The sequence below is a fragment of the Tenrec ecaudatus genome, chromosome 6 (genome assembly GCF_050624435.1).
Source record: "Tenrec ecaudatus isolate mTenEca1 chromosome 6, mTenEca1.hap1, whole genome shotgun sequence".
NCBI classification, from domain to species: domain Eukaryota; kingdom Metazoa; phylum Chordata; class Mammalia; order Afrosoricida; family Tenrecidae; genus Tenrec; species Tenrec ecaudatus.
In genome coordinates this window covers 104,776,269-104,791,545 of record NC_134535.1, presented here as the reverse complement: position 1 = coordinate 104,791,545, position 15,277 = coordinate 104,776,269, and the positions used below count along the sequence as shown (strand labels likewise).

Sequence of the window (15,277 nt, the reverse complement as noted above, 5' to 3'; positions counted from 1 at the left end):
CACTTTGTCTAGGACAAGCACCGAGAAGAGAAGAGAACCAGCGTGTTGAGCCCTTCGACCTTACTAAGGTGAGAGAAAGATGTGGCAGGCCGCTTGCCTAGAGGCTCTAGCCTTAGACACCCTGTGGGCAATTTTGCTGTCCGTGAGGGTTAGTATGCATCAGAACTGGGTTTGGAGAAAACTGAGGCTTTTGACTTCTGTAAAGATGGGCAATCTTAGGCACTCACAGGACAGTCTGCCCTGCTCTCTCTGGACTTGAAGGCAGTGAGTTTGGTGTGTGGTTGTCGGAGAAGGTGTAGACATTGGTCTCGATTACGCAGAGCTTTATTATCCACACTGAGGAATAATTTCTGGTTCTGCCACTAAGTAACCTTTCACGGGAGCACGTTCAAATCACTTGACCTTTTGGTGTGGAATTGACCTTGCTGTGAAGTAATAAAACCTACCCTAATATAACGACGACATTAGAAGAGGCTCGCTGCGCCGATGCTCCCTAAGTTCCCAAACCGCAGAGCTCAGGGGCGAGCGCAGTTCCCATTCTACTCTTCTTGGTCACGCACCTCTGCTAAGAGTGAGGGCGTCGCTTTCTGCGACGGTTCAGCGTCGGCAACGCCATGGCGAAGCGTGTTCGTTAAGGGCCTGGAATTATAACGGTGAGTGCGCCACGGGCCGCACTCAGGAAGCCCGTCTGGTGTCCAGAGGAGCGGATTTTCAGGGACTGTAAGCACGGCGTCTTGAAGACATTTCAACTTCAGGTTCCTTCCGCTTTCCGTTTTTGAGTTACATTATGCCCAGAAATATCACATCGGCTCATAAAGGGAGAAAGGTCACTTCTGTGGGAGACAGTGGTCCCCGCAGTGAGAGTCTCCCTGGGCAAATGCACGTCCGCATTGCAAAGGGACCTGGGAAAGGAGGCAAGGAGGGGCCGGGGCATGTCAACTCTAAGCAAGAGTTCAAGGCAGCTGAATCAAACAGCAAAGAGAGGGAATTCTGGTATGTGCTCATTTTGTGAGGTGCAACACCTTTATTGCTATTGTTATTATTGTTATTTTGGCTAGGCCTATCTTCTTTATTGTGTAAATACTACTTTAAAAGTCAACTCTGCTAGACGGTAACCCCATGCAACACCCTTTTAAGTGTTAGCTGGTCACTGGGAAGTTAAATCACCCAGGCTCCAGTGCAAAGTGTGAGTGGGTGCACACACAGAAAAGGGCGGGCTGGGGGAAAGAGGAAGTTCTGACACACTCCTTCGGAAAAACTCGCCTTCTCGCTTTTTATATATATATAGCTACAAAGACAAAATGTAAACTATAGGTCCTGTGTATCTAGATACACACCTATACAGAGAGAAATGGGGATGTACACATATATATGGGATAAAGTGATTTCCCTCACTGTAAACTTCTTTGGTATTTTATGATGAAGATATGAATCATTCCTAAATGATACCACACAACATTATGATTAATATCATCACATAGTATTTCATAATGCCATATTAGTATGACTAAAGACTTGCTTCTCCCAATCCAATGCAAACTTCCTGACCCAACACACACACACACACACACACACAGAGAGAGAGAGAGAGAGAGAGAGAGAGAGAGAACTCTCCTTATATGTTAAGCACAGGAGGTACAAAAAGGTTTTGTACAAAACTTTTCAACAAAAATCCCAGTATCTTTAATTCTATTCTTCTGTGGGCTTTTTGAAGCTCCCTCGTGTAATATGCAGTAAAATGAAAATGGCATGCACGTTCTGTCTAAAATACAGAATGAGCCCCAGAATGTGCCAACTCTAGACATTGGCATTTTAATGACGGACAAAACCAGGCAAGTCTCGGCTCTGCAGGAGCTTCTGTTCTGGACTCAATGCCATCGAGTCAACTCTGACTCAGAGACCGATAGGACAGGACAGATGAGCCCTGTGACTTTCCCGAGACTGTAACTACTCACGGGAGTGGAAAGCATCTTTCTCCCGAGGAGGAGCACCTGGTGGTTTGGGGCAGCCGCTGAGCGGTAAACAGCCCAACCACAGCCACTAAGCCACCGCGCTCTTTACCTTCTGGTGGGTGCGGGGGTGGGTGGTGTATGAAAATTAAACCACACCCACTTCCACAGACAAGGGCCTCGCCAGCAACCCTCAGGAAGATGTAAGCAAGCAAAAGTCAGTCAAACATGTCAATATAATCAGAGACCCGGCAACCAAAATGTGAAAGTGCTGAGGAGAAAATCGAACCTAGACTGGATGGCACGAACACGTGGGGATGAAGGCTGCCTTTTCAAACCAAAGGGACATAGATCACCTCCGCACAAACTGAAAAAGCCGAAGCAGACAATTCGAAGACACCAAGCAGGCTGTGTTTTGGCTTCAAAGCAGAGTCCGTGTAGCTGAAATAGAATAAGGATGAAGGAAAGAAGGCCTAAGTCAAGGGCAGGGCAGATGGGGTAGAGGGACAAGGGCTTACTGAGAAGCTTCAGGAACAAATGCCAAGATCTGACTTTTGCTCATAAACAGGACGTCTTAGAAGGTTTTGAGCAGAGAGGCGACGTAACCTGCATTGCATTTTTCAGGCTTCATGGAGACTGCCGTGTTAGAGAAAAGACTAAGAAATGCCAAGGTAAGGTAAACAAGCGGCCATCTAGCGCAGAAGCAACAAAGCCCACATGGAAGAAGCACACCAGCCTGTGCGATCATGAGGTGTCGAAGGGATCAGGTATCAAAGTACAAAAAATCATATCACTGTGAATGAGCGGGAGTGCGGAGTGGGGACCCAAAGTCCATCTGTAGGCCATTAGACATCCCCTTATGGAAGGGTGGTGGGGAGGAGATGAGCCAGTCAGGGTGCAGTGTAGCAATGATGAAACAAACAACTTTCCTCTAGTTCCTAAATGCTTCCTCCCCCTCCCCCACCCCAATCCACTATCATGATCCCAATTCTGCCTTACGAATCTGGCTAGACCAGAGGATGTACACGGCTACAGATAGGAAATTGAAACACAGAGAATCCAGGACAGAGGATCCCTTCAGGACCAGTGGTGAGAGTGGCGATACCAGGAGGATAGAGGGAGGGTTGGTTGGAAAAGGGGAACCGATTACAAGGATCTACATATAACCTCCTCCCTGGGGGATGGACAACAGAAAAGTAGGTAAAGGGAGACATCGGACAGCGTAAGACATGACAAAATACTAATTTATAAATCATCAAGGGTTTGTGAAGGTGGGGGAGCAGGGAGGGAGGGGGAAAATGAGGAGCTGATGCCAAGGGCTTAAGTGGAGAGCAAATGTTTTGAGACTGATGAGGGCAGCGAATGTACAACTGTGCTTTACACAATTGATGTATGTATGGATTGTGATAAGAGTTGTATGAGCCCCGAATAAAATGACTAAAAAAACCAACAAGAAAAGAAATGCCAAGGTAAACAGAAGCAGGGAGAAGCCCTGGCAGACGGAGTAAAGGACGCAGGCATGCTCTAGAAAGTACAAAGAAAGTAGTGGTGACAGAGGAAGCCGGAGAGTCGGGTAGCTTGGCAGTGAGCACATGGGCTCTGCACAGACCTGGGTTCAAATCCCTTCTAGGCTACTTGAAAAGCCGCCGACCCTGGGTAAGTTATTTAATATCTTTAAGTGCCAATGCTTTTCCTGCAAAATACATTTAAAAATTCTCACCACCAACATTTTTCATTGAACCAATCAAAATCATAGTGTCCTCAGGTGTATCAATATAGAACTGGGCTCCCAAGGGTTTTCAATGGCTGATTTCTGGAAGTAAATTGACAGCCCCTTTTTCTCCCCAAGGTGCCTTTGGGTGGATTCTTGTCCTTTGTTAATACCTCAAGGTGCTACTATGATGATTAGTGAAACAAAAAGAGGACTTGAGAAATAGCAAAAACAGTCGAAGAATTAAAGGTAATCAGGACCAGGATCGTGAAAGGCTGATAAGCAATGTTAGTCAGCACATGCTCAATTCGGGCTGAAACTATTGAAATGTTTAATCAGGAGACAGGTACATCCAATTTGCAATGTAGAATAATCACTCTGCTATCTCGGAGGAGAGGGCTGTGAAAAGGGACATAGGTGATGGCAGACAGAGAGACAGGAGGCTGCTGCAGGTGCCCAAGCAAGAAAGAGTGGTGGCGGTGGAAGACATGGGGCAATGAGAGTAGAAAAGAATGGGCAAATCTGAGCGGCGCTCCCAAACCCAGTGCCATCGGACCAGCTCCAGTGGTCCATTGCTCTATGTCACAGCGCACCTGTGCTCCATCGAGTTTTTAATGACTGAGATTGCAAGCAGATCACTGAGCCTTTCTGGTCAAGTAATTTTGGGTGGATTCGAACCTTTGGTTAACAACAGAGAATGCCAACAGTTTGAACCCAGGGATTCCTGAGAGGTACTTAGGGGGTGGAATGGATGCTGTCTGGATGCGGGAAGTAAAGGGGTCAAAGGGGATGCCAGGCTTCTGGCTTGATAACCAGGCGGAGAGCCAGAGAATGATTCTAGGAAGGGACAGACGATGATCTAGACTAATGTTCCTGGTGCCTCAGTAGATTCAATGGAAAACAGAATGCCGAGACCTTCTGAAGTGCTAGCAAGGGCCTGGCGGCCTGTCTCAAGGTGCAAGCACCCAATATTCATATTTTCTTGATTGATGTGTTATTACTTGGGAAAGATCATCTCTTCATTTATGTGATGTAAAGCATGTGGAAGTGATCTGGCTATAAAAGCAAGTTAAATATGTGGCACTTCTAGAATTACTGATACCATCAACAAAATAAGGAGTGAGACGGGAACAATATCAAGGGAAAGTTGGCTTACAAACATGGTGTTCTGTTAAAACGACAAGGATAGATGTTGCTTATGTTTCTCTGTGCTCATTTGTGGGCCCTCTTGCAGCATCCAGTTAGGATCCAAACACAGAAGCTGTCTGAACGCAAGCCCAAGCTTAGCCTAATGGGCTTCAGGGTGGCTGCTGTGCCTCTCCTGGCTGCTTTTGTGGGAGCAATTTGAGTGTGAAGGTCTCACTGCATCTCCCAAACCCACTGACACTTAATTAGTCCTGTCGCTGTGATTCCATAGCATGCCTTACCAGACGAAAGCCATAAGACACCAAGTTGAGTTGGTGCGCACTCAAACAGATCCTTTGACTGACAGGTACCGGTCTGCTGGTGTAAGCTGGATCCTGTGAGCCCTTTACGCGTGTCACTTTTAATTAATGCCCATCAAGAAAGCCAATGTGAGGAGCCATAGGAAATCTTGGAGGGTGGATATTCTAAAGAGAACACACACACACGCACCCCACCCCCCAAACATGCAATCCACACTTCTGAAGAGCAAATGCAGAAATATTTAGGATGTATGTAGAGATGTTCAAGATGACAGCAAGACAATAGGAGTTGTAACACCACTAGCCTGTCCATCTCCTATCTAGACTTTAAAACGTGTAATTTGACTTCCATTCTGTTTAAGATACAGGTCAGAACATAGGCATCTTCTGAAGCAGAGGCTGACCAACTATGGCTCAGCCCATGGCTCCACACTATGCAGGCACCTGTTATTGTTTTGTTAAGAAGCTGTATTTGAACATGACTGTGCTCTCTGTCTACGCATCGTCTGTTTTGCACTAGAATGTACTTACTACGGAGCCAGTAATGCTAAAAACATGAAATACTCACCTTGTATCTCTTAACAGAAATCTTGCAAACCCTTGATATAGAAGAACACAAACTAAGATAGTCTGGGGATTTTAAACAGCTGCCAAAATGAAAGACAGATCGATGGGTTTCTAGAAGGTATATTTTGAGCCAACCAACTTTATGTCCCTAAAATTAAGCTTATTTCATTGATAAGTGAAACACGGGACTTTCCAGAGATTCTCCTTTTATATAATTTCTGTGATGTAGAAGGGGCTGTTCCTGTCTGGCTGAAGATAACCATTTCCTTCTCCGAGGCCTGACTTTTTAGTTCGACAGTTTACCTCCCTCGATAAGCTTGTCACATTGGACTGCCATTTTCCTTGGCCTCTGTGAGTCATCCTGAAACTCAGATTACACGTTAGTAATGTCAGTTCGTGGAAACTAACATCCACAAAACACCCATGCTGAGCTATTTCCCCTTTCAGTTCGTAAAACTCCCACAGCCAAATCAATCTCTCCTGGATATCTATCAGGAAAAATATTATCATATGTAACTTTCATGGTTGACCTCTGGATATTCTGACCTGAAAGTATAGCATTTGAACCTCTCTTGCTTGCCAAACCAGCCTATCTTAAATGCCAACAGGGTATCTTCAGGATAAGATGCCAGGTCTATAAGGGAGTTACAAAACGTTCCTGGAAACACTGAATTAAAAAGATAATGGAATATTTCTTGGACTTCTTGTCGGTTCTCCTATTGCTGGCCTTTCTCGCTTTGTGTTTAAGGTGGAAAAACAATCTCATCAGTCCAGGAAGGTGCACATAGCACACACACAAGCCCACATATCCTGACTATGACAGTGCTTCCACTAAGTTTGTGTGTATTAACTAACTATCTCATGGGCTCATTAATAACTGATTTACCTTTAAATACCTGTGTAGAGTATAAATAACAAATATATAAAAAATCATAAACTATAATAATATGTTTTAAAATTATAATAACATATATACTTGAGTATAAGCTGAGTTTTTTTCAGCACAATTCTTATGCTGAAAAAGCCCCCAGTGTTTTGTGGTAAAATCAGGTGCCTTAGCTTATACTCGAGTATATACGGCATATACTAGAGTAATAAATAATAAAAATACATTAAACGTACAATCATTGAGATTTGTAGCAAAGCTTTGGCGTTGGCTGATGAGTACTTTCTCATCATTTGTCTTTGTGTTATTGTGTTTGCTGGTTTAGGTTTACAAAGGCACTAAGGAATTGTTAATTTTCTGGTAATACAAATGCGAATGAAATCATCTAAGGAGCAGTGTTGACAGAACTGTCTGCCAAGTCCCACTTCCATCAACGGTGACTGAACTGTTTGCTGGTACTTAGAGTCCTCCAGAGGGATCAGGCGTGCCTTCCCTTTGCTCCTTCCCTGCTGCACCCGCCTGCCTTCTCCGCCCCTCAATGTGAAGTCCCAGTGTGCCCAACACCCAGGTGTATGGCCTGGTGGCCATTACTGCGAACTCTGCTCATTGCTTTCCCTCTCATGAAAATGCCTTTCGCTGCTTTTCTAAATATTATCCATCATTATGACCCATTTAAAATGTAAGCCCTTCCACAAAGCTGTATGTAGGAACTGCAGCCAACAGGAACGATTTCCTTTCTAGCCATCTATAGCACTTAGCGATTCTAATAGTCCTCCATTAACTTACACACTCACTCAATCAAAAGTGCTTACTGTACCAAGCCCTGTGTTGTGCACAGATCGACACACATATGAGCGACACATAATTGCTGCTTACACAGAGTTTAGAGTCTAGTGAGGGAGACAAGGAAATGGCCCATTGCAACGGGGGAATTTAAGTTCCACCGTCGTGTGCGTACAGTGAGAAGTGGAAACAAGTGAGAGGGAATCGGCTCAGCCTTGAGTGAAGCAAAGGGTTAGGAGCTCAGCCTCCGGGGCTCCAATATCAAGGTTTCTATTTCCATCAGAAAGGCTGCAGAAGAACCAAGAGTTCCATTTTAGGTACACTGAGCGTGAGCTATTCAAGGACGGCTATCAAGCGACTCGCTGACGGTATCGGTCGAGTGTTCAGAAGGCAGGCCCATGCTGCAGATGTGATGTGGGGTTTTATCGCGGCATAGATGGTACTTACAGCCAGGGGGTCGGCCATGGAGAGAGTGTAGAGAGAGAAGAGGGTCCACAGGATGAGTCCTCTGAGCGATCTTACAAGGAGGGGACCATTCTGAGAGAAGCCAGAGAGGTCAGCAGGATCCAGAGGAGGACACAGAAGAGGGCATGGCCGGAGTATACAGTAGTACCAAGCAATAATGCTATGTCTGGTAGTTACATAGTCTGGTGGCAATTTGGGACTTGAGAGGGTAAGAGTGAAGGGGTGGAATCTAGTCTGTAATCGGGTCAGAGCCAATGAGGCCTCTGTGTGGGCACGGCCCTCTCCTGAGAATTCTGGGAACTGCTGGATTTCCTCCTTGGAGGTGGGAGCCATTTCTCTCTCTCTGCTCACGCTGAGAGACTCTCTACAGACAAGACACATGGCGCTATGCCCTGGGAGCTGGAGAAGCCACGTGGACCTACCCTGAAACAACCAGACCTCTGGAGCCAGAGAAGCCACGTAGAGACCCCTGCCAGGGCTGAGATGCTTACAACGCCACTGGATCCACATGACTTCTAACCCACTGGCCTGTGATCCTCCTGCATTCAGCATCATTGCATGTATTTTATGAGTCTGAAGAGGACTTTATAGACTGGTATCAGACATATGGGCAAATATTGGACTTATGGACTTGATCTGGACTGGGCTGGGGTGTTTTCTCAATATTCAATTGCTCTAGTATATACACCCCTCTCTTATTTACATATGTGTCCCTATGAATTTGTTTCTCTAGTCTACCCAGACTAACACACTCTGTAAAAGCTCACACATGCTTCTCAGGGAGAGAAAGCTCCGTACTCAAAGGCCATTCCACTGAAGGCTGGGATTGTGTCTGGAGACTGACTACTCTACCCCAACAGTGAGAGCACAGCTTGGTGATCGTCCAAAAGAACAAACTAGAACTCAACTCAGTGCGAGCAAGTCAATGATGACTCAGCGGGGCCGATAAGACAGAGTAGAACTGGTCTTGTGGGTTCCCAAGGCTGCACATCTGTCCCGGACAGAAAGCCGCACCTTTCTCCTGCAGAGCAGCTGGCCGCCTCCCACTGCTGACCTCATGTCTGTATCTCAACAGTTGATGCATTATGCAACCAGGCGATCAATAAGTATCAGTTGAAGTAAGAGGGGATCTAGCTTGGAAAAATCCTGAAAGTGGTACTTCTAATGAGACTTTAACATTTACTGAACCCCTCCTATGAGTCAGGCTCTGTGTGGGTGCTGGATGCTTGTGCAGAAATATGTTTGTAGACACTTGTCCCTCTTATTACATTAAGATCATTATTGAAAATCTCTTTACTTTTTCTTACAACAAATAATGCATACCAACCGAATACAGCTCATTTTTTATCTGGTGTTAGCCATATATATTTAATTGCGAAATTACATTAGTGAAGAAAACTTACTTATCTAAACCTCTATCATGCCACTAACAATCTTATTAGATAAGGCTTCACTCAATAAGTTACTCTTAGAATCACGTATGAGAAAAATAAGTTCTTTATAAATAACCGGTCTTTTTTTCCCCATTATAATATGAATCATGTATTTCCTTTTTCACTTTAGTGGCCAAGACACACAGAAAAGTTAATATACAAAGCAATATTAAAATGATGTAGTATTACCTACAATGACTTAGTGAGAGTAACATAAAAATGTCATTTTATGAGAGGAAAAAGCCCTAATTTTAGTGTTGCTCTTAGGTGTTGAGGAGGTGGTTCCAGCCCCAAGCAACCCCGTGTCAGTCAGAGCAAAGCAGAGCCTGGGCCTGGGCCACCCTAGAGAGACTCCTCTTCTTGGGGCCATGATTGCAGCCACTGTGTCACCTGAAAACTTGTATCTCTGACCGTATCAGATTGAGGCTTCTTTAGTTACTTTTATTCTATGCCTCTATTGTCAAAGCAACAGCATGTTTTTCACATATCTGAGCAATTGGAATAAGCTTATTTTCTGCAATTTAGTATGATATTCTCTTGACATGTAAAAAATATTTTGAACTAAATTCATATATTGGAAAGTTCTTAAGAGTCTCAAAATCTCTCTGTCACATAGTTTATATATCTATTTTCACAAGAGCTGTTGTATTGAAGACACACTTCTAGGTTCATTATACTCTCACTTAGTATAACTTGGAGGTATTTTACATTCTTTGTTCCTGAGGGCAAAACAACGAGGAGAACGTTCTAACCTGATATGTTTTGTGCAGATGCTGTAGAAATATTGTCCACTAGCCAATTCTTATGTTCTTGTTATACATTTCATATAGAATTAAAAACCAGTGAAATTTAGTTATTAATGACATGAATAGGCACTTAATTATAGAGCTCATTATTTTCCACTCTTAGTTAACAAGAAGCTCAGAGGTACCACTAATAAACAATGAGAAAATTAGCCAAGACCCTTAGTATAGTTCGATTTCCTTTCCTTCTCAAGACTTTTGATCATGCAATCTACCAGTCTAATTATACAAATTGCATTTGTTAATCACTTCAAATTCCTTTATAAGTGGTTGAGATATAAATAAACACATAAATATTGAGTAGCTGCTTGGTGACTTCATTGGATTATTTCAGCCATGATCTAATTCAGCAAAAGAGCCATCCTGGCTCATTCTGTAAATGTCAAAGATACCTTTGGAAGTTTAGTCCACACACATGGCCCTTGGACTTCCATCTTGTTTTTCAGATGAGGAAGCTGAAGTTGAGCGACTTGATCAGCTCGTGGAGAAACTGCATGGTACGGTGCGGTCACAAATGACAGCTGTTTGTGCAATATTCTTGATACAATATTCTAGCTGACTCAAATTGTATTGAGTAAAACATGCCTGTTTGGGTTGAAAAGCTCAGCTTTGCTTTCTATGGTCTGTGCAACAAGTAATCCTAAAGATGAAGTACGTAATTGTAAGAATTAAAAACCTATCATAGATATTAAAGATGGATAGTACGTATCCAATAAAGACCCAATTAAATAAAGTAAATGAAACAATGCTGATTATTCCATGTTAGCATAAGAAAATAGAAACTATGCGGAAAAGGTGATGTGTTAAAGAAAATTAAATAATCTGAGTGATAGCTGTATTTTATGATTTTTAGAAAATATTACAGTGTAGCTATTCAGGGTAATTTATATGCATATCTTCCCTCAAAACAAATATAATTCCAGGAATTACAGTTATGAGATATAATTTTTATGGGAAACAAAGATTAACGAGAACTCTCAGCCATCTAGCACATTCCTCCAGGATGCCATAAACTCTCCACTCTGGCTGCTACGAAGGAGCCCTGCACAGGGTGGGCTAACAACAAGGTCAGCAGTTCGAGTCCACTGGCTGCTCTGAGTGGGAAGGGGAAGTTTTCTGCTGCTGTAAAGCCTCACAGCCTTGGAACCCACAGTGGTAATTATGGTCCATAGACCGGCAGGATCACTGTGGGTCAGAGCTGACTCCGTGGCAGCTGCGTTTGAGAGCCTGGCTTTTCCTGTCATTTTCTTTCAGGCCTGAAAGGAATAACAGAGCTACTGGCTTTGGTTGGAGATACAGTAGCAACACAAGGGTCTGAAATATATGCTAGCAAATGTTTTATGTTTTTCCTGCATAAAAAAGGCAATAGAAACAAATCTGCCTGATAACGCTGCCTCTCCTAATGAACTTTAACTTCAGTGGATACAGCTGAAGTCTGAAAGGACCTTAAGGAGGAACAGGGGACACTGCAAAGCCTTTGGTGACTTATTCACTGCTACAATTCAGACTGCTTCTCCAATAATAATGCCATTTAGAAATAAATATATATCTACCAAGCATGGAATATTAAGCAGAAAAATAATTGCTTCCACTGAACATGGCAGCATGATCTTTACACCAAACTAACAGAGAGTTCCATTTAAATCCATTTCTTGGATTGCATTTTTATATTGCCTCCAATAACCGTGAATTTAAAAGGCCATATGAATATCAGAAACCCAAAGAATTTGTGTTTGTGCTTGGTGAACAATATGGAAATCCTCCTAGGACTTATATATATGTTATACTAAGCATTTCTCCCATATACATTTTATTTTGGTAAGTTTCTTCTTTTGCGCCACGTGTCGTGCATGGCCAGTTTTTGTGAATATATTTCTAATTAAGTTTTGAGACACACAGTCAGGAGTCAATTAGGGAGTAATTTTAGGATAATAGACAGCATAAGCTATGGTGACAGTAGGTATGCAACTTTGAGTGAACACAATGAACACAACAGACTGAAAAGTTCAAAACAGAAAAGATGACATTAGTAGCAATGTATCTATGAAATTGAATAAGTAGTTCCCGATTTGGATATGCAAGGGAATGAGCTGATACGAAAAGGAATTTTAAAAACAGGAGCTACACTATTGCAGGGGAGAGATGAAGAAAACTAAGAAAGGGATCCAGCACAGAGAAGAAATCACAGGGCTCCGTGTATACAGGATTTATAGACAATATAGGCATAGAGGGATCTGGACAATTTAAAAAGGAGGTTGGTAACAGTTGGAAAAGGTCCTTGGCCACGCAGCTTAGTAGGGCTCTCTGAATTTTACATAACATCTGGATTACATGAAAGTATTATCGGCAGACTCGAATTACACTGAGGCCTTTTCTTCTCGCTCCACAGAGACGGTGCTTCTGATCCTCAGTCGAAAGCACCCTGCAAGTACTGTCTCTCACCACACTTTATTAACTTAAGAAATTGTGTAACTATCCATCGGAAGTCCCTGGGAGGGCATGGATGGTCACATGCTGGACTCCCACATGGAAGGTTCATGGTCTGAACTCACCCAGCGCAGGTGTGGCTGTGAGGTGAGTGTTGCGCTGTGCAATGCCTCGGTGTTGGTTCACGGGAGAAGCGTGAGGCTGTCTGCTCCCATAAGGATGCACTTGTCTTGAAAACCCTATATAGGGTTGTGTGTTAGGCCCCCTAGTGGTGCACTGGCGCACGGGATGGGACGCTAACCCAGAGGCTAGTGGTGCAAACCCACTAGTCAACTCAAGGAAAAGATATGAGGCCCAAAGGAGCCCTTCCTCTCTGTCCTGTAGTGTTGCTCTGAACTAGAATGGACACAATAGCAATGATTTTGGTTTCAGGAACCAAAATTGACTTGATAGCAGAGATTTTATTCATTCACTCCCTCATTCATTCATTCATTCGAGTTGCCTCAGAACACTGGTTAGGTGATATGCTTCTGTAAAGTCACAGCCTTAACAACCCGACAGAGCCATTCTACTCTGCACACACACAGACCCTGAGGTGGCACCGCTCCACCACCACCTTGACCGCCACCGCCACCGCGACCGCTCTCAGGTACGGGTCGGGGGAGCTTATTCTCCCTGGCTCCCAGCAAAAGTGCATATGCCTTGCTTGCCGCATTCCTACAATCAGGAGGAGGCCCCGCATCGAATAAGCATTTAGTAAGTCGTTTCAATTGAAGGAAGGAATAAATGAAGACCATAGATCCTCTCTTCCACAAGTGGCAAACTAAAGATTGCATTCAAATTGTTGGTGAACATTGGGCCTGTTCAGTGATTTGTAAAATGTCCACATTAAAAATGAGGAGATTTCACATTTTAAAAAAATGAAGGCTTCTTGGGAAGTTGCAGGAGCCCTGGTGACGTCGTGGTTCCACGTCGTCGGGCTGCAAACCATGAGGCCAGCAGTTGGAAAGGTCCAGCTGCTCCACAGGAAAAGGAGGGCTCCCCAGCGCTGTAAACAGCTCAGCTTCTGCAGCATGGGGGCAGGCCTAGCCCGACTTACAGCGTTTCTATGAGTGGGCATCCACTCGGTGTCGGTGAGAGACTGAGTTTGACGCTCCAGCAGACATCTAGGGTAACTCCGCAGGTGTGCTGTCTGTCTGCTTCAGACAGTATTACAGCTCACTTAGTCACAAGGTCTGTCTGGCCCTGAGCTCTTTGGGATCATGCCACTTATATCCCCTGTGCACACCAGCCCTTTCTGTCACCCATGCTCCACATCAGCCATACCGAGCACCTACACACCCTTCCATCGTGAGTTACTGTTACTACAGCATCCTGGAAGACATATTCAGAGTTAAAACAGATCTTCCTTTCTGACTGTGACCGCATTATAACTTGGAAAGAGTTCATTGACCATTAGAAGAAGATATGGGAGGGTGTTTGATGGATTTCAAGATGGCAGAAGGATACTTTAAAGGCAAATTAAATGGGAAGAAATTAAGCATAACTACATGACTGGCAAATGACTATTATTTTCCATTGTAGTTCACTAAGAAAAGCTGAATGGCAACAGGAAAAATGATAAATACATGTTAAAATAAATTACAAAAGAATCACCAAAGAGCACATAAAATGGCCAAAGAATAGATGAAAAGATAGTATGCTCTATTACTAATTCAAAAGGTATTGGTTCAATTGAAATTCCTTTTATCTATAATTCATTCATTCTTTATTCAACAAACATTTGTTGAGTGGTCACTATATTGGAAGCTATTGGTTTGGCAAAGAATTATGAATGGTGATCATGTCAGGATTCAGTAAGAAGAGTAGCATCACGCACTGCAGAAAACAATGCTCCAGTATGCATCCAAACCATACAATAGTTAGTACCCTGTGACCCATAGTTAAACTTCTTGGAATCTAAGCTAGGAAAATAATCAGCGTGGTAGGCAAAGAGTACTGTACGAGGATGTTAATCACAGCATAATTTATAAATCAAAAACATTAGAAATCTAAATGTCTAAGAACAAGGAATGATTAAATAAATTATGGTGCATTCAAATGATGAACAATTACACAGACACAAAAATTATGTTTTCAAAAACCATTTTGTGATATGGAAAAAAGCTCATGCAATTTCTTAAAGCCTATATTTTAACAAAGAATTTCATACAACCAATTACACTGATCCATCCTTTCTTGCCCCACGAGCCAGGAGTTATTTTTGCTTTCCACATGTTTGGCATCTACTACTTTCCCCTTCTGCATAGTTAAAAAACATGCCTCCATGTGCTTCCTCCTTCAGCTGCTGTGAGCGGCTATGGAGTTGATTCAGACTCATGACCGCTCCATGTGTGCAGAGTTGAATTGCTCCATGGAGGTTTCACAATTTTAACTTCCACACACAAACCACCAAGCCTGTCTTCGCCTGCCTGTCTTCTCCTCCTCCTGGGTAAATGTGAACAGCCAACCCCTAAGCTACTGGACCAGCGCGTGGCCATGTGCACCTCTCAGGCCCTCACTTCCGACTAGGGTTTAGAACAGAGCCTCGTGGACAGGAAAACTATTATTGTCACACGGAACTATAAGAAAAAAAATGTGGTTGAATGCATGTCAAGCATATTCAAATACTGAACAATGCCTAGATTGCGAGCAATGGTTATTCCTACAGAAAGACAAGAATAAAGAACAGTGAGAGGAATGAGGGCAAAAAAGAATGAAAGAAAGAGAGAGAAATGAAAGAGCAGATTGAAGACCAAAACTACAGTG

The 15,277-nt window shown here is 43.4% G+C and overlaps 1 protein-coding gene across 1 annotated transcript in view; it reads right to left on the bottom strand.

Moving 5' to 3' along the window:
- ITPR2 (inositol 1,4,5-trisphosphate receptor type 2) overlaps positions 1-15,277 on the bottom strand; it is a 590,339-nt gene that overhangs the window by 128,665 nt on the left and 446,397 nt on the right. The window lies entirely within an intron of this gene.